The sequence below is a fragment of the Cetorhinus maximus genome, chromosome 7, assembly GCF_964194155.1.
Source record: "Cetorhinus maximus chromosome 7, sCetMax3.hap1.1, whole genome shotgun sequence".
NCBI lineage: Eukaryota > Metazoa > Chordata > Chondrichthyes > Lamniformes > Cetorhinidae > Cetorhinus > Cetorhinus maximus.
In genome coordinates, this window is record NC_135885.1 from 127441547 (window position 1) to 127460735 (window position 19189).

The following is a 19189-nucleotide window of genomic DNA, read 5'->3' on the forward strand; positions in this document are numbered from 1 at the left end:
GCAAGAGTTGAGGAAACAGATTTGCAGGTGCCCACCAAAGATCCTGATGTTCAGACAACTCCAGAAAAGGAGATTCCTGACAAAGCATCTGAAGTTGTAGAGCTGAGACGTTCTACACACGTAAGGAAACGCCCAGAAAGACTGAATTTGTAAATTACTTACCTGTGTAAATAATTTGTTATTTTGAGAAAATTGCACTTGTAGATGTAAAATGTGTTTCCGAGTAGAGGGGGAGGGATGTGGTAATTATGGTTTTATGTAATGTGTAGTATACCTTTAAGAAGGATGTTATAAAGGAATATCACATGATTTTATATAGAGGAGTAGTGTAGGCTACCTCTATAGTTCTGTAGATAGTAGTCAGAAGTATGGAGACAGGGTTTGAGTTGAAAGCACACAAGTGTAGCTACTGAGTACCTTCCACCTAAGAAGCGTCTGCTGATCAACTCTGTCTATTGAGCCAACTCGGCCATTCCACAACAAGCACTCAACCTGGATCCATAAGTCCCAACAAACTGGCGATTAGGATCCAACAGCCACCATCTTGGAAGCCCAAAGTTGTTGTGCAGTTTGAAATTGAAACTGGCAAAGAATCTGCATGGAGTGAGTTTGATTCGGTGTGGGAGGAGCCCACAGCTGGACTAAGGGGCCCCTTCAGGGTGCACCCTCAAACTGCTTGGAGTCTCAACATTGAAAGAGAGTCAGAGCTGAGAGAAAAGAGGAAGACTTCCTTGAGAAGGTGCAATTGGAGCCATTGCCTTTTGTCGAACTTTGATGGGAGACTGAAGGAGGCATTTTCTTCTCAATACAATTGCTCCATTTGAGCTTTAACAAAGAGGTTAATGAGAATGGAAAGTGAAGGTAATTGTTAAGGAAGCACAGCTGCTGCATATCTGCCAGATCATCAATGAAGGCCTCTAATATGTTTTCTCCAATCGGCATGGATAACAGGCCGGAGGGCATCCAGTCATTGCTGAAGTGCAAGTTGAGCTTGATCAGCATACCAGATCATACATTGCAGGAGGGCCATTGGCAAGGTGGCACATTTCATTAATGCATCCAAACCTCTTCCAACCTCTATGGGATTGAGATGTCAAGAATCAGGGTTGGCATCATCGTCACCTACATCTGTGAGTGTGCGTGTCAGCTGCAAGGCTGTATTATTGAAAAGCTATTAGCGCAGACACAGCTCTAGGACATAACTTTGGCTTTCAGTTTGTGAGTGGGAGATCTACTATATTTGCCCAGTCTTCATTAATCTGTTGCATCTATCAATCCATAGGGACAAGGAGGATTAAATAAAGGAGCCTGTGCTCTTTGCTGCCTTCTGATTGGCAATGATCCGATTGAAGCGGAGGAGAAGTGCGCGACCCCGCCTAGCCCAGCTTGAGTGGGGGCCCGGCCTGAGGTCTATGGTCCAGGGGAGCCCCAGCAACAACCAATGGATGAGGAGGTTAGACTGCTCCATTTGAGAGATTTCCAGATTCAGTGAGACATGGTGCATGGATGGGTAACATGGCATATTCTAAAACTTTTCTTGTGAATCCACTTGCATTGTTTATCCTCTGAAATAGGGCCAGAAATTATCACAATGGTCAGATGGGATTGGAAGCATGTTGTGTCTATTTTACTTGCATGTCATTGCAGGTAGTTGGTAATGTGGCTCATCCGTTTTTCCTATTCATTCATGGGGTGTGGGTATCCCCGACCAGGCCAGCATTTATTGCACATCCCTAATCGCCCTTGTTCAGAGGGCATTTTAAGAGTCAACCACATTCCTGTGGATCTGGAGTCACATGGAAGCCAGACAAGGTTAAGGACAGCAGATTTCCTTCCCTAAAGGACATTAGTGAACCAGATGGGCTTTTACAACAATCGACAATGGTTTCCTGGTGCTCATCAGATTTTTAATTCCAGGTTTTTTTATTGAATTCAAATTTTACCACCGTGGGATTTGAACCTGGGTCCCCAGAGAATTACCCTGGGCCTCTGGAATATTAGTCCACTAATATTCACTATTAGTCCACTACCACTATGCCACTGCCTCCCTGTAAAAGGCATACTCACCTCCTGTTGACTCCTATGTTTCCTTTCTATACTATGTTCCCCAGAAAAAGCCATTACTTTCATCCTAGCTATCTTGAACTTTGCTCACTCCTATGTGCATAGCAGAGGTAATCTGTAGCAATGCTGACATGGGTTGGAACCTAATTTCCTACCTTCTGGTATGCTTTGGTGGGTATCTTTTACACAAGCAATGTTTTATTTCTGCATACATGGATGTAGGTTTTGGATAAAATTCAGCCAAATTGCTGTTCAAGGGGAAGTAGAGTTTATGAGAGCAGCATCTGTTGAAATATTCCCAACCCCCTGTCCCATTTTCAATTCCCACTTGAAGGTTTGTGAGGAAATGAATTGCTTGTTGGGGTGAATCCTCTTGGACAATAGTACCTCGTTTGCTGCTGCCCTGCATGACGGGAGTTATAGTAGAATGTAGAGCAGCCCCATCACAAGCAATTGGAAGCAGTGGCTTTCAAGCAATGTTTGAAGTCAGTAACAGAGCTGCCTAGCTCGTGAAACCTGATTGGAGACATTTAAGATCACACTAATTATTCCTGTCATCACCACCAAAAGCAGATTATCTGCTCATTTATCACATTCTTTGCTTCTGGGACCTTCCTGTGTGCAAACTGGTTGTTACATTACCTTACGTTTCAAGAAAAATTGCAAAGTAATCCATTGATTACGAAGCTGATTAGGATGTCCTGAGGATTTGAAAGGTACAACATCTCTTTTTTGAATTTTGGATCATATTAGATGTCCTTATGGACTCCGAATAAGAAAAACAAATAAACTTAATTAGTGGGAATTAGTGGTGTGGATTCATGCCCACTAGGAACTAGATTGGAATTCCAAAATGTATTTCACTCAAGACCCATAAAATGATTAGAAGGAATACAATGTGATCTCCTCAGTGTGGGCTGGATTACATCTGTTGTCCCTAAACTAATTTTGATAACTCATCAGCTAACAAGTGTCACTGAATCAGTTCTACTTCCATCCACTTCATTCTCCCCTATTATAGTCATAACGAAACCTGATTGCTACTTCAAATCTTTTTAAGGTTTTCTTATTCACTATTACAGCTATGACTTTGGATAAATCAGAGAAAATTTGCTTTATTGTTAGTAAATAAACTGGTTTGATGCCTGACTTCTGAAATTTTTACGAAGTCACTTTACTGCAGTGCAAAATTACCAATTTCCTGCTGACTCTGTATTATTAATAATAATGGTGTTGCAGTCCACTTAATTCACAAAGTTGACAATCTATTCATCCACTGTGGAGAAGACAGTAGAATATTTTAAATGTAATACCAGTCACCGAGAACAAGCACACATTTTGAATTTTATGTAAGTGACAGTTAATCAGATTCAAAATACGTGTTCCTTCAGGCCTTTTACTTGGGACCCCCCTTCTCCTCTGAAAATGACTTGCGCTGCAGTCAGTTAAATATACTGAGTAGAGAATATTACAATAAGGTCTCCTCTGTGGCCCTCCGATCACTGCCATTGTTTGAAATCTGCCACTGCCATAATCAAATCAAAGCTTCAAACTCCAGGCATGCTTTGAGCCTCCCTAGCTGTGGCTGGCTGAGTTGTAAATTAGATAGCGCAATTACCTATTTGACCTGTGGAGATATGTAATAGATTGGCTGAGCAATCAGTTGAGAATATTTGAAAAGGCTTCAATGAAATAAAAGATAAGCAATGTTGCCCATGTTAGAAATATGAAAGTTGGAATTACATAGTAGGTCCATTGCCTCCTGAAAAGAAAAGAAAAAAATAGGGCCACATGATAAAACATGAAACCTCTTCATTGGACTAAGCCAAAACACAGAAGGGAAGGAAAATCAACATGTAAACAGATCTGAAAATAAAAACTGGATAAAGATGAAATGTGTTTGGTGATCTAAAACAGGACATTTTTAAGATTGTTTAAAGGTGAGTAAAACACTTCAAAATAAAACAGTTGAACACAAGTCAAAGAAACAACCAGGAAAGAGTCATAGGATGAGATAGAGCAACACGAAAAAACAGCTAACCATGAACATCGCTTTAGTTGGGGCACAATGTGATGGCAAGATGCTTAGAAACAAATGATAACAATAGCTGCTCCCAGAAGACCACAGGACAGAAAAAAAAATGGTGAGGAATGAAAAGGCATAGCCCCTAATAAAGGAGTTAGAAATGTCCATGGCAATGAAAAATGATTCAATAAAGAGTTGAAGAGCACCAGACATCCATAACATAACAACAGTATTATCAGTAGAATCTGCCATGCTAAAAAGCACATCGCAAATTTAAATGGAGTGAACAGTTGCCTTCAGAGTTGAGTGCCAATAAAAGGCTAAGCACTTCCCTGCAGAGAGATGAACCAATTGGAGGGTGAATCACTGCAACAAAAGTTATATGCTAGCATTGAAAAAGCTCTCAAAATCAATTACTGACCCACCGTCTCAGCTGTATAACAGCACACCGAGTAGCAAGGGAAAGACAAGTATGAATAATTACGCGCATTGTTTATATATTGGAAAAATATATATTTATATGTTGCCGTGACTGTGGAATCAACCCTTTAATTCAGAGTCTAGAGGCATAACTGATTTATTACGTTTTACAATTCAACCTCCTTATATTGCAGTGGGCTCTCTTCTGCTGAAATTAAATTTTTTAGCCCCTCGATTCATTTACCACACAGCTAACTAGTTCAGCTGCTGATATTTTCATATAAACGTACCTGCCTGCAGAATTATTTTAATGTAATCATCCATTTAGATGATGGTCTGAAACTCACACAGATCACCATGACTTGATGTAGTTTCTTAAAAAAAGCTTTCTGAAGATGCTTATAAAGATGGTTGACCGGGTGTTTTACAACATTATAAAAGTTCTAATACCAAGGTTTATTCTTGGTGAAACACTGGGGCCGATGTATGGTTACTGTGTAATGATTAAGGATTAGCGCAAATTACATCTGGATGTTAAATATCATTTCATTTTGAGGTACTTCTATTGATGAAATTGTTGTTATGATCCAAGGCCGATATTTTTTTTTAAAAAGAGATATGAATTTCCCACTGACCTACAAATTAAACTGTAACAAACCAACTAAAATTAATTTACACTAAACATTGCTTATTAGTCAACAAATAGAATAAACTACAGAAGTTCCCCCCCCACCCTTTAACCGGTGGAAAACCCCATGCTGTGTATATACATTTATTCCCCATTGAAATCTTAAATTTAAAGTCCATCTCCTCCCGGGGTTAACAGGATCCCTTTTCCTTGCTCAGCCAAGGTGAATCTTCCAGTGTCCTTTTAATCTAAGCCCTCTTCAGTCAACCCTTTGAGCATAATTGAACGGATTCCCTATTCTAAGGTTCCATCTGCTGATTCCATGGTCTATAACTTTTCACAATCCCAACTGTTTCCTTGAACATGGGTTCCATCTTCATCAGCCCTTTGCTTGGTGATTAACCCAAAAGAAGTCCCTTTCTTCTGCTTGGCATGGCAGCATCTGTTGTGGGTTCTCTTTTCTCAACTCCTTCAGTCTGACTCTAAGAGTCTGGGAGTCTGGGCAGCAGCAAGGCCAGCTGTCTTTTACTTTGTGCCCAGGTGTTAAAACTCACACCTGACTTTGAATAAGTTTTAATTAGCTTTTCTGTCTGCATGATAAGCAGTTATCTCGGGGCAAACTTAGTAGGGGGTCACGTGCCCTCCTCCATAACTCCATTTTACCCTGAGTTAAAGGAGACAATAATATGACCATCTTATAAAGCCTCATATTCATAAAATTATTCAGATTCCCATGCAGATTTGGGTAGATGCAGGGAACACACGAGTGGTGGGACTGGAAAATCTTGCTAAGGTGCAGGAGAAAGGTTGCAGGCAATGAAAGGAAAGTTTCAGAATAGGAGACTTTTTAGCCTGATGTAAGATAAAGGGAACAAGGGCTAAGAGAAACAGGGAAAAGCGAGGGAAAAGAAATCCAATATTCAGGCATGAGTCGGCAGGAAAAAAGTGAAGGACGTTCGATTTCCTGATGGATGTGACCGGAAAGCAAATCTTCTCACCAGCTTGGAACGTGAGGCCTTTGCTATTTTTTTTCTCCGATGTTTTATTGAAAACTTCATCCACTGAAGTTGATAGTAAGGACAAACTCTGCAGATTTCAAGTCATTTATAAAATGAAGTTTTGCAAATAACAAGCTCAACCTGCATTTAAAACATTGCAACAGGTGCTCCATTAAAAACTAGTAACGAGGGAACGTCTCCAGAGTCCCTCAGTTATGGTTCCAACACAAGGATATGCTGTCAGATTTAGCTTTCCCAGACCAGTGAATAGCAAAATATTACTATGAGTTTTGATTTAAAAAGCCCCCATGTACTAATCATGGTAATACATTTAACTGATCACATTGTTAGAAGTCCATTGTTCTGCCAGCCACATCTTCCAAATGGTTCCACAGCTGGCTAATCTGAGATGGAGTCCTGAGGTAGCCTTTTACTGTTAACACTGGAAAGCTGGCCAATTTCAATTTAATTCTGATAAATCTGGTTTCACAGCTCTGAAATGACTCAACAACCCATTCATTAGTATGTATAAAACTTGCCAATATTAAGTCAGCTGCAGAGACAGGGCTATAATGCCTCGACACACACAGCTCGCTTAGGAGACAGATGTTTGTCCGAAATTAGAGATGCAGTTCTTGGGAACAGGCATTTCCTGTTATTTAGGGCACCCATGTATCTGCACAATAATGTATATTATAACTCATAAATGTGGCCACCAATTAAAAAGAGCATGCTGCTTTTTGAATACTTTGAAAACATCATCTGATATAAGTATGTGCTTATGTTAATCATTTACTGCTAAGACAAAGAACACCAGAGGCCAAGTAGATAAGATGGACATCAATGCGGCCAACACAGGAGAAATGTTTTAGTACTGCATTGCAGAGGAAGGAATGCCATTTGATTACTGTCTCTGCATTGTGTCATCTGTGTTCTTCTTCCTCATTGTATCTCACCATGCTCCTTTTGCCTTGCTTTTTGTTTAAGCCCAGTGAACTTCATACCAATGTACCTAACAGCATGAAGCATATCATAATGTTTTTGGCTGTTCAAGGGTGTGCACGAGACAGTCACTGGGGACATCTGTCCATCTGAAATTCTACTCATTGCAAAGGATTGCTTGATTAGGACTCCTGTTTGGGATTAGTCTCATTCTACTGCAGTTTTGTCTTGGCACACATGTGCAGTAGTGCCATGACAATGCATGGCCTACAACTCCCAGGTTCAGCTGTCAAGTCATTCCTTGAGAGCAGCTTTTTATTTTCTTGGCTGCTACAAGGAGAGGATGGGTGGGGGCTGTCCCTAATACATCGTGATAACAAAGGTCAGTAACATAGCTGCTTCTTGGCCTGATAATGGTTGGGCAGGTAAGCATGGATGGTTAATTTCTGTTCTTCCTTCTATCCCCTGCCATTATAAAGGGATATTGCTCACCCAGTCCAATTCAGGTTGGGAGTGATAAATGTCAGTGGATAATTGCAGCAAATGGAAAACAATATCATGGTTATTAGCAAAGCCTTGACATTATTGAGCAATTAGCATTAAAATAATATTAAATTAGTGTTAATGAGATTTTTTATCACAAGAAAGGAGATCAGAATAGTATTAAAACTACATTTGATGTTGCGAGTGTTATTTTTTCTTGGTTTACTTCTCTTAATTGTAACTTCCTTGAGTGCCAGCAGCAGAAATAATCCCTGAATGCACTTTCAGTGCTTTGCAAGACACTTTACAACTGTAGGGTCAAGTTTGAGACAAATAAGCTCTTGGTGCAGATTTTTGCTCACTCTGAATATGGATCTGACAGATAGTCATTATGATTGGAAAATGTAACTTCCATTGACCTCTGCGTTCAATCCCCACATCAACACTCCTGGCAACTGAGGCTCCCTAGTGTGAGTGCCATTCTGAAAAATATATTTCCAAAATTTGCAAAGACTCTGGTTACAACAGCCATGCAAATATTTCTGACAAACCATGTAATTAATTAATGTTCAGCAGGGCTTTAGATATAAAGCAATATTTAAACATTGCACTCTATCAGGTTAAGATGGGATGAAACTGTGGGCTGGATTTTATGGGCCACCATGGTCCCTGCCTCTTGACTAAAAAGTTGCGAGGTGGTGCCTGCCCAGGGAAGAACACCTGCCCTACAGCCATTTAACGGCCAATTGGCCATTAATAGGCTGGAGGTGGGATTGCTGCCTCAGGGACTGGAAGACCCGCCTCAGAGTTGCCAGCCAATCAGAGGCTGGCAGTTCTCCAGCACCGGTAGCACCATTGAGATCAGTGGCCGCTGTCGGTACTGCACTCAGGCGATGAGGGGGCGAGCTGGCTGGATTGCATTCTAAGTGTTTGCGGGTGTCACTGGGTGCCAAGCTGGTAAGGCCTGGGAAGGGTGGTGTGGGTTGCAAGTTGAGAGGCCATAGGGGGAGGGAAGCCTGGATGGTTAAATCCCAGCCAAGGCAGGGTGAAGACTTAAGTGGAAATGAATTGCCCACTTAAGGGCTTCAGTTGGTCCACTGGCAAGTGGGTTGCCCAATGCCATCTCTGCCATTGATAAAATTGCAGTTGAGGGCAGGACCAGGCGGGCAGGCAGGCTGTGGACAGGCTGCACACTGGACTTTACATGCACCTCCCTCCCTCAAATCCACTGGTAGGTGAACATAAAATCCAGCACTGAGTTTTTTAAAGTTATCTATCTTCTCTTTCTGTTTCCACTGTTCAAAAGCTGCTTCTGAAGGACAGTACAATGAATCTGAGCAGCAAGATACTAAACTCTCAGAAGTCCATGCTTGAAATAGGTCATGTATCTCTCCACACAAATGATTGAGTGAATATTGAGTTGAGTAGCTCCACCATGCCTCTAAGTGTACCTCTTAGCAATGGGTTAAGATTGCCTAGGCTTAACAAATATCTATCCTGTCTTTTGGATCTGAAAGATGCGCAAGTAAGAAAAGACATAAAAGGGAGAAAAAATAAGAGTTAAAATACCATAAGCTCACTGAATAGTAACTGAAAGTTTCTTTGTTGGAATGTACCATCATCTAGGAGTCTTGTTGAAACTATTGGTTTCAATTTAAGGGCTTCAAATATTTTTCTTGCGCTCAGTGCCTGGGATTATCCTCAAGGCTGAGACCTTATTTCCTATAAACCAAAATGTGACCTTATGAGTGTAGCTTCTGCTAATGTTGCATTTCCAGTGAGTCAGATAGAAATGTTTGTTACTCTGATCTTCCTGCTGGAATGAATTAAGGCCCTCTCATGTTCATCTAGTCTTTGGCTGAATGAAAGAGTAGAGCATTATATACACCATAGGCTATGGGCTACAACTCAAGTTTATTCAAATTAAAATTAAAAAGTAGCAGCACATCAAAATAGCAGATTTGCCTGATCACATAGTTTTTAATTCATACATTCTTCAATGTTAAAATAACAAAGAAGATCAGGCAGTTTGCAAACTCTCCTAAATAATACCAACCCTAAATCAACATCCATTTCACAAATTTATGAATAAGGCTTTGATTACTCCAATGGGACCTTCATATACACACTTCTCCTCGGGCTGTTCTACAGTAGAATTGATGAACTGAGAGGAGTTTACAATTATACTCAGAATAGGCAGCTCCTGGCAACAGGACCGCCTGTCCAGTGGAAATCAAAGGCATCATTTTCTGTCCCTCACACAAGTGTCTCTAGCCTTGGTTGAAGTATCTACCCATTTCCACATAATAAACAATCACAACCAATCACAATCACAACAATCACACAATGTTGTGTGCCAACAGTAAATAATATGCAGTTATCTTATCACTTAAGCATACTCGCTGAATAATTCTTGTTAAATTATTTGTCGCATCAGGATTGATTTAGTAAACTTTGAAGTGACTTTCACCTGTCCCATAAATGCAGCTTGACCTCACTGGATATGAACCTGGCATGTAACCACATCATTTCCAAAGCTGATAAGGGGCCTGCCTCAGTTAGTGGGATGGAGACTTGGGGCGAAATTTTCTACTCCCGTTGGTGGTGTGAGTGGGCAATGTGGCGAGAAGACAAAAAATCGGTTTTACGCTGTCATGAAACCAGTTGACGATTGTCCGCTCCACTCGTCAATGGCCAGCCATGTTTCCCACCGCCGCACATTGGGAACCTAATTTCAATACGTTAGCATCTCATTATAAGCCCTTCTCACTGATATCATCCCTTCCAAACTGGTTCTTGCAGACACAATCACACCAACGTGTTTCACAACTATACGTAAGCGACCTACACCTGACGAGCTGCAGTTTACTCAGGACTTTGAGGCTTGTTTGCCTACCTTGCTTCAGGCAGCAGCTGCAGTCATCAGTACCAGGCTTCGCAGGCAGCACCACATCGCTTTTAGGGGGCTCATGGGCAGGTCTCTAGCTACCAGGCCAGCTGTAAAGCGGGGGGTGACTTTTCAATGGCTGCGGGGCTAGGGCTTGCTTGGGGAAGGGGGAAAAGTGGCCTCAGGCAAGAGAAGAGCCTGCAGGGTGAGAGCTGTACTGGGGGAAGGGGGGATTCCCAGGGTGTGTGGGGGGGCACATGTTGATCTGCATAAGTGGCTTCAAGGTGTTGAGAGCTCAGGAGGCAGCCTCCAGAGGAGATGAGGCCAGATGAAGATGTGAGGATGTGTGTGAGAGAGTGAGTGGTGATATACCGTGAGCTGACAGTAAGTGAGATGCCAGTGAATATGTGATGGGCTTGTGAGTGTGTGAGTTTAGTGTGATGAGATGGTTGGCTTACCCTGGCAGTACGGATGAGACCATTCATCCTCTTTCTGCATTGGATGGCCAACTTCTTCTGTGCAGCATTGGCACTGACCACCACTGCCACCGCCTCCCAAACCAGAGTGGTGAGATTGCTGGGCCTCCTGCGGCCATAGTGGGGGTGGAGAACATTAGACTGGGCCTCCAAAAGGTATTCCAGTGACTGGTCACTAAGCTCTTCTTGGCTTCCAGGTCCATGCCTTCACTGGAGTCCTGGGCTGCAAACATTGAGAACTGTGTGTGTAGCTGAAATTTAGATATGGCCCCCGGAGTGAGGAAACAGTGAGGTAATGACATGATTCCTGTGACTGCATAATTAATGAGGCGGGAATTGGACTATACAGCGTGGAAATCCGCCATTGTGGCTGACGGGTAAAATATCTTATTTCATGCCCGCTACCACACTTAGTGCAATTCTGGGATGATTCTGACCTTGGTGTGGTGTCTTCTTGTGGTGTAGGCATGTCAGAGACAAAAAACGGCTAAGCTTTAAAATGTTGCTGCTCTCACTGGGAGTGCTGCAAATGATTGCATTCAGGAAATTCAGGCATTCCTGCATTTTACATTTTAAACATTCCCAATGCCCTTCACAGTGATGCCTTGTGCCCAATGTCATATAATGTATTTCCTTCATTTTCCTGATCTCACACTATACCTGGACAATTCTGACTTGAGCACACATAATCCAGGTTAAGTGGCTAAACTGGCAGAATGCTTGATGTGGTACCTAAATTCTGTCTGCCTTCTGGACTGCTTAAGTTAGTTTTGATTAATTTGCTTAGTCCTTTTAATTAGTGGTTGTTTTTTTTTTAAATATTGTTTTACTACCTACGTAGCTCTAGAAATACAGCTGCCATTGTTTAGAGCAACTTGCGAAGACGAGCTGGTAAAAGCAGACAATGGCAGAAGATTAGAAGATCCACAAGGCTTGGGAAAACCATGAAGAATGACAACCTCTGTCACAATGACAGGAAATTGTGACTGAGTGAGATCTACCTATAGTTTCACCAGCTAACCAAAAATATATTGAACTGTTTAAAGAGGGCCTTTTTAAAAAAGAATACAAGAAAAGACACTGACCAAAGATGGATACCAGCAGTCACCTGATGTCTTTTCTCTGGAAAGTTCCTATATGGATTGCACTGCAAACCTGCTCTGAAATGTTGCATGCAATTTCAAACCTGGGGGGCATCAAGGTCCATGTCAAACAGAGATCCTCAAAAGGATAGTATTAAGAATGCAACATGCTGGACTTTTAATCCACTATAATTCTGTCAAGACAATGGGAACTGCTACCCAGCGAGTTACAACCACCAGACACTCAAATCTCCCTGTGGGCTATGAAATAATTCCATACCCTGTTGGTTTCCACTATTTCAAAATGTGTCATAAAGCTTCTGGGATGAAAGATCAAAAACTACATTTGGTCTACAACAATGGCTGTGAGACATGTTAATTGAATATCTTCCTGGGAATATACAACAGGAGGTTTAAAAACTGAAACAAAAACAGAATTACCTGGAAAAACTCAGCAGGTCTGGCAGCATCGGTTGGGAAGAAAACAGTTGACATTTCGAGTCCTCACGATTTTACTCAGGAAAACCTGGTTTGATTGGTTCCTTAATAACAGATAAATACTTTTGGGTTGGAAAAGGCATTTACAGGGAAAATAATTTTAAAAGCCTTTGTTACAATGAACGAGGGGGCTGAAATAAAGGAGAGCCAATTCATTCCTCCTCAGCTGGTCATGGCACCTGTTCAAGAAGTGTTAACAGAGAATATGCCTTGCTAGAGTTGTGATTTGTACCGCTGTTTTGCTGAAGTTGCAGCTTGTGACGTGTAGGCATTGTTCATGTGCGCGACAACCTGATTGATTAATGACTGTATGATACATTTGTAATGTATGTGTGGAAATTTATGATTGGCCACAAGAGAAGGGATGGCCAGGAGAGCACCGACAAACTCAGGGCTGTCCTTTTTGGGTCTGAATGGCAGAGTAGAGAAGAACCACCAGAGATGGAAAACGGGTAGAGGAAGTGAAGACCAAAAGGTTATGAGAAGAAAGTGTGCTCTGCCATCCAACTACAGCACAGGAAGCATATAACTCAGGTTGTTCTGTAAATCACTGCCCAAGTTTGTAACATTTGATTATGTGAACTTGTTATATGTCTCTTTTAATAAATGTGTGCCAAATTGGTGAGTCACATCAATCCTGAACTAGTAAAGGGTAAAAATTGTACAAGGTTGATATTTCAGAGCAGTGCTGAAGGACAGCTGCATTGCCAGAAGTACTGCCTTTCAGATAATGCATTAAACTAGAGCTTGTCTGCCCTCTCAAATGCATATAAACGATCCCATTGTACTGTTTCAAAGAAGAGCAGGCAAATTCTCCCCAATGTCTTGGGTAATATTTGTGCCTCTACTAACATTTCTAAAGCAGATTATCTGATTATTTATCATATGACTGTGTCCAAATCGGGAGTTTTATTTCCTTAAATACAACAATGACTACACTTCAACTGGCTCTAAAGTGCTTTGGGAAGCCCTGGGTTGTGAAAGGTGATGAATTATTTCTACTTGTGTCTGAGGTTTATGTACCTGACCCTGTTATCAGCTGAATTACTAACAATGTAGAAAGGGACAGGGATTCAGTAATCAGATCCTGATCACATTATGTTGCTTTCAAAGTCCTAAGACCATGACGTTTTATACTCAACAGTTGGACCTGAAATGTAATTGATTGAGAAAGGTGCCAGAGGATGTTGGAATGCCACCAGAATAACGTTTTTTCCTGTGTTTTCCACTTCTATCAGTTACTGATGCTACCGACGGAGGTGAAACTGGGGGAGGGGTATTACTGAACAGGTCCTGTACAACTGCGATATTGGTGCAATGGATGTTAAGTCCACTCAGGGAAGAAAGCATATTTCAAATGTTTTCTCTTTTGGTAGTTTATGATTCTGATTCTTCCAGCATTTGACTCTGTTGTTCCTCTTGAACTTCCTACCTTGTCTCTCGGCATTGCAGACCATTGTAGCATCAATATTAATATGAAGGCAGCTTCCAAGTGGGAGGGGGAGAGGAATTGCATGGGCAAAACCGGGAAGTCAACTCTGTTGGCCCAAATTTGTCATCTTAGCTCAATTGTTAGCCATTGCTTTCGACTTCCATGTTTTGCCTTTCGGAGCTGGGCATCAGGTATGATATACACCCACATGACTTAGGGCTGGGTTTTCGCTACCAAGGAAATTTCCCAACTCGGCGGAGCCGCCTTGCTAGAAAGGGCCCTGTCACATGCAATTTTCACTCCAGCGAGGGAGGGCAGGATGGAGTCAAGCCCATTTACCCCAAAAGCAGATCGGGGGTTGGCCACAGGGATATGCGAGTGTCCAGGTGAGCTGGTTAGAAGTCCTGCTTGGGTTCTCTGGGACTTTGACCCAGTTGTTTTAAAAGCCGTTAGGCCCTCTATCCCTCACTCCTCATACCCCTCAAACTCCCCTACCCACTCCCCAGGCCCCTTCATACCCCCATGTTGTGAGTTGAGACAGCGGAGGCAGCAGAGTTTTGGATGACCTCCAGTTTACAGAGTAACTTGATTGAATTTGCCTTCTTATGGCATTTGGAGCAATACCAGCAAACAGGTACAGATCATTCATCTTAGTAGGTTTCAAGCAACCAGTAATAGCTCTGCAAGCTGTGTTGAAGATAAAATCCAACTTCTTAGCATGGGGAGAGGTTCCCAGACTGGGCAGTTGGATGGACATAAATGCATAAGACATGATATTACTGATGGATCATTTGCAGGGTTGGGAGTTACATAAACTTTTCTTGCAATGACAATAGGCAGAATTCACATCTCTGGCTGGATTCCCCAGGTACAGGAGTGCCATTGATTACACACATTTGGCAAACTGGTCACCACCACAGAAACCAACAGCTTTAATAAACTTCCAAGGATATTTATTCACAAGAGGCCCATACAAGTCTGCAGCAGCTTCCCTGGGAATTGTCCTCTTGCCTTCATACCGCAGCAATTCTTCACACTTGGCACCTGTGAGGAACCCTGCCAATGAGGTGCAGAATGCTGCCACAAGGGCTACATGACCACCAGTTATATGGTAGAGCAAACCATCAGAATGTTGAAACACTTTCGAGTTACCAACAGTCACAGATTGCAACTTCTTTCGAGTACAATCACAGTTCTTGGTTTTCCAGGAGTGGGACATGAACCCACAACCCTCTGATTCAAAGGCGAGGGTGCTATGAACTGAGCCACAGCTAGGTGTGCTTCAGATGCCGAGGCACGTTTGGACGTTAATGTTGCAAATGCTGTGCCAATTGAGTATATGCTCTTCTCTGATTAAGAGCAGCTGATACTTATTGGGGAAAGGTTAGGGTACAGAGATGAGTACCAGCTTCCACCTGGGGATGGGAGCTCTGTGGAAGGGAAGAGTAGTCTACACTTATACTGGGTTTTGTAAATGAATCTATATTGAAGAAAGACTGGCTCCAGCTTCTTCCTTTGTCAGGTGGATGTTCAGTGGCTTAACTGAGTATTCAAAATGATAGCAGTGTGGTGCTTTCTGCACAAGATTGTGCAGCAGGCAGGATTGCAAGTGAAGGAGGAAGAAGGGGCTAAATGCTCATGTTGAGAGGAGGAGAAGGAAGGTGGAGCATCCGTTGCCAGACCAGCCTCTTGTATTCAGCAGCTACGTTCAGCTGAGTAGAGCTCTGAGAGGGTCACAATCCCACAGTTGTACCTGCTACCAGTGTCTGCTTGAGCTCAGTTGTGATTGTGAATCAAATGTAGACTATCTAAGTGGCTACACAACATTGTGTGTGATTATGCTGATGCATAGCTATACATCCTATGATGGTGCACTGCCAGAAGGAATGAGGTTCCCTAAGGAATCATCCACATGGATGCCCAGCAACACTTACTGTATGTGTGAATCTCTTTAATCTCCTCCAACCCCACAACCCTCTGAGATATCTGTGCTCCTCTTGAATATTCCCAGTCATAATTGCTTCACTATTGGTGCCCATGCCATCAGTTACATAGAGGGTCTTCAACTCTTGAGCCAGAGCTTGCCTGGCAGAGTAACAAGGGAAGGTGTAGTGACACAACAAGAGAGATAGAGTCCATCCAATTGGGAGATCTTGGGTTTATCTTTGGTCATATCCCAGATGAAACTGAAGGCCCAAGAGTTAACAATGGTGATCGCTTTCACAACCACTGGTAATGCATAGCCACAAGATCCAATAGGGAACAGGTCTTTTTCTAAGAGGTTACAGCTGTCTGTTGCCACTTCATATGACAAATTCATACGAGGCATTGCCAGCCAGGCTGAGCGAGCCAGAGGGTTTGCAGCGATTGCTAGGTTCCCCCACATCCAGGGTGCAATCAACTGCACACATGTGGCCATCTAGGCACCAGCGAGTCAGCTGGGTGCCTTTGTCAACAGGAAGGGCTTCCACTCCATGAACGTCCAGATAGTGTGTGACCACAGGAGGTATATTCTGCAAGTGAGTGCAAGGCACCCTGGCAGCACCCATGATGCTATTATCCCGAGACAATCCCAGTTGCCCAGGCTATTCAGTGCTCCAGCTCGACTGAATGAATGGCTGCTGGGTGACAAGGGCTATCCATTGAAAAGATGGCTTCTGATGCCTCTCCGCCACCCAAGAACAGAGGCAGAGCTGCATTATAATAGGAGTCATGCCTCCACAACGGTGATGATTGGGACCATAGATCTTCTGAAGATGCACTTCTAATACCTGGACCGTTCATTGGGGGGGGAGCAATACAATACCCCCTTGACGGGTGTCACTGATAATGGTTGCATGCTGCACTCTCCGCAATCTGGCACTGCCAAGGGGGGACCCACTGGAGGAAAAGGATCTTGACACAGCTCCACAGGCCACAGAGGATGAATCCAGTAGTGAGTCAGAAGAGGAGCAAGGTGAGGAGAATGCTGAGGCGTGGAGGCAGACCTCTGTATCATTCAGGGGGGCATGGACACCAGGGTCACCTTGATCCAATGTTCCTTCAGTTAGGCTGCCAAAGATCTGCTTCCACATCATGCCAGGGTTGTCGCCTCCACCCCAGATGTCTGAAATGACCTTTTCATTTGAGCCCAAAGTCCACTCAGTACCTGTGCAATAAAATTTAGAGCCACTCACATCCAGCATTATGTTCTGGTGTATCCTGCATCAAAAAATTTAAAAAGTGAAGCATACTCAGGCCAGTATGACTAAAACAAAATTTATGTCATTTTCACAATCCAAACTAATTAACATAATCTTCCCTGGTGTTCAATTATACAGCAGTAAACATAATCAAAACATTACAGAATAGAAGATAACCCATGACCGTCTTGCGCTCATGGTGCCTTAAACTTGTATTTACCAGTGCTGTGTCTTGGTGTCCCCCCTTCACTTGCAGCGGCATTAGAGGCAGCCTGTAGACGCTGGTGTCTTTTGGCCTCGATAACATTGGAGGTCATCCTCTAGCCAGTGGAGCCTGTGCTGGCCCCGCCTGGGTGGGAGCAGCCAGTACCAAGTCTGGCATCTCCCCAGTCATCACAGCCTCATCAGATGCCATGGTCACTGGCAGAGGGACGGAGGAGCTGCTGCCGTCATCCAGAGCACCCTGAGAGGAGCCCGCAGAGATGCCAAGCAGCTCGTGCACCAATGTGAGGTCGCTCTGGACCTTCCTGCTCGCCATTGATGGACGGGCACCTGGCTGGGATACTGAGTGCCTCATCCATCTCCCACAGTGGCACTGACCACCTGAGGTCATTGCCTGTGTGAGTGCTTGCAGGTCCGAGCGCAACCCCAGGAACCCCTGATTCTGCTCTGGAGCTGCCTCTCCATGAGAATTGGCACTTCCTCAATGGAGGAGGCAGTGTGCTTGGTCATAAGGGTCAATGCTGTGCTTATGCTCTTACATGGATTCCTCCACAATAGAGACCATGGTACACATACCCTCATGGATTTCTGCCAGATCCTCCCGCACATCCCGCTGGATGTCCAGCATCTGCCACCTAATGGATGACTCCAGAGGCTCCACAGCTGCCTTTGACTCAGCATCGTCCTGGTCTCCAGCAGTCCTCCGACTGCCGGCATCCTAGGCACTCTCTGCCTCCGCCTACTCCTCAAGCAAGTGTGAAGTGCCCTCACTGTTGTGCTTTAACATTCTAGCCGAACATCTAATACCCACCGAGATGCTTGTATCTGCACTTGTGTCAATGAGAGATTAATGTCTATAATGTTATAGGAAATTATTTTTTTTAAATAGAGTTTAGTGCTGTCTGTCTATGTGTGTGTATGTGTGTGTGTGCCTTAACTGGATTAAAACCAGCTAGTCTGGGTGCTTTGATGTATAGAAAGAAGTAGGTTTGAAATGGTAATTAGATAAACATGGGGAACTTTGGAAACATAGGTGTCAAGGGGTACATTTGCATTTGTTGAATAAAGCATTCAAGAGCGGGAGGAAAATCTTGTACCTCGCTGGGGGACACCAAACAATTTGTTTATATTACTAATAAAATTGGCGGAATGAAAGGATATAATTATTAGGAGAGGTAAAAGTAAAAACCTAGTAATACAATGGGAAATATACATTCAAAGGAAAAGCTAGGTATAAACAGAAAGGAGTTTTTTTTGTGTAAGTCAGAGGCATTTAAGATCTAACCAACATGTACACCTGTAACTTTGTGTGCATGGAACCTCATTTTGAATTTGTAAGGTCAGATGTGCTTTGCCTGGTTTTTTTTCATATATGAGTTTAACTGTTGCCTTAACGGGGGTGTAACTGAGAGTCAGGTTAATTAGGGCATTTTTGTAGTTATTATAATAGTAATTCTATAGACATATGTGTGTGCTTACAATTTTTCTTGTATTAATAAATGTTTAATTTAGTTTTCTAAAAAACCTCTTGAGACTTGGTGGTCTTATTACTAATAAATTCAAAGCCTGCATCTCGAAACATACAAATTGCAAAAATGGGTTATGACAGTTGTTTCATGTTTCCCTCTCGGATTTGAGCAACTCAGCCTTTACTATCAGCTGTTTCATAATAATACAATTTTACTCCCACTCTTGAATGCTTTATTCAACAATGCAAATGTGCCCTCTTGACACCTATGTTTCCAAATGTCCCCATGTTTATCTAATTACCATTTCAAACCTATTTTTTCTATATATCAAAGCACCGAAGCGAGCTGGCTTTAATCCAATTAAGACACACACACATACA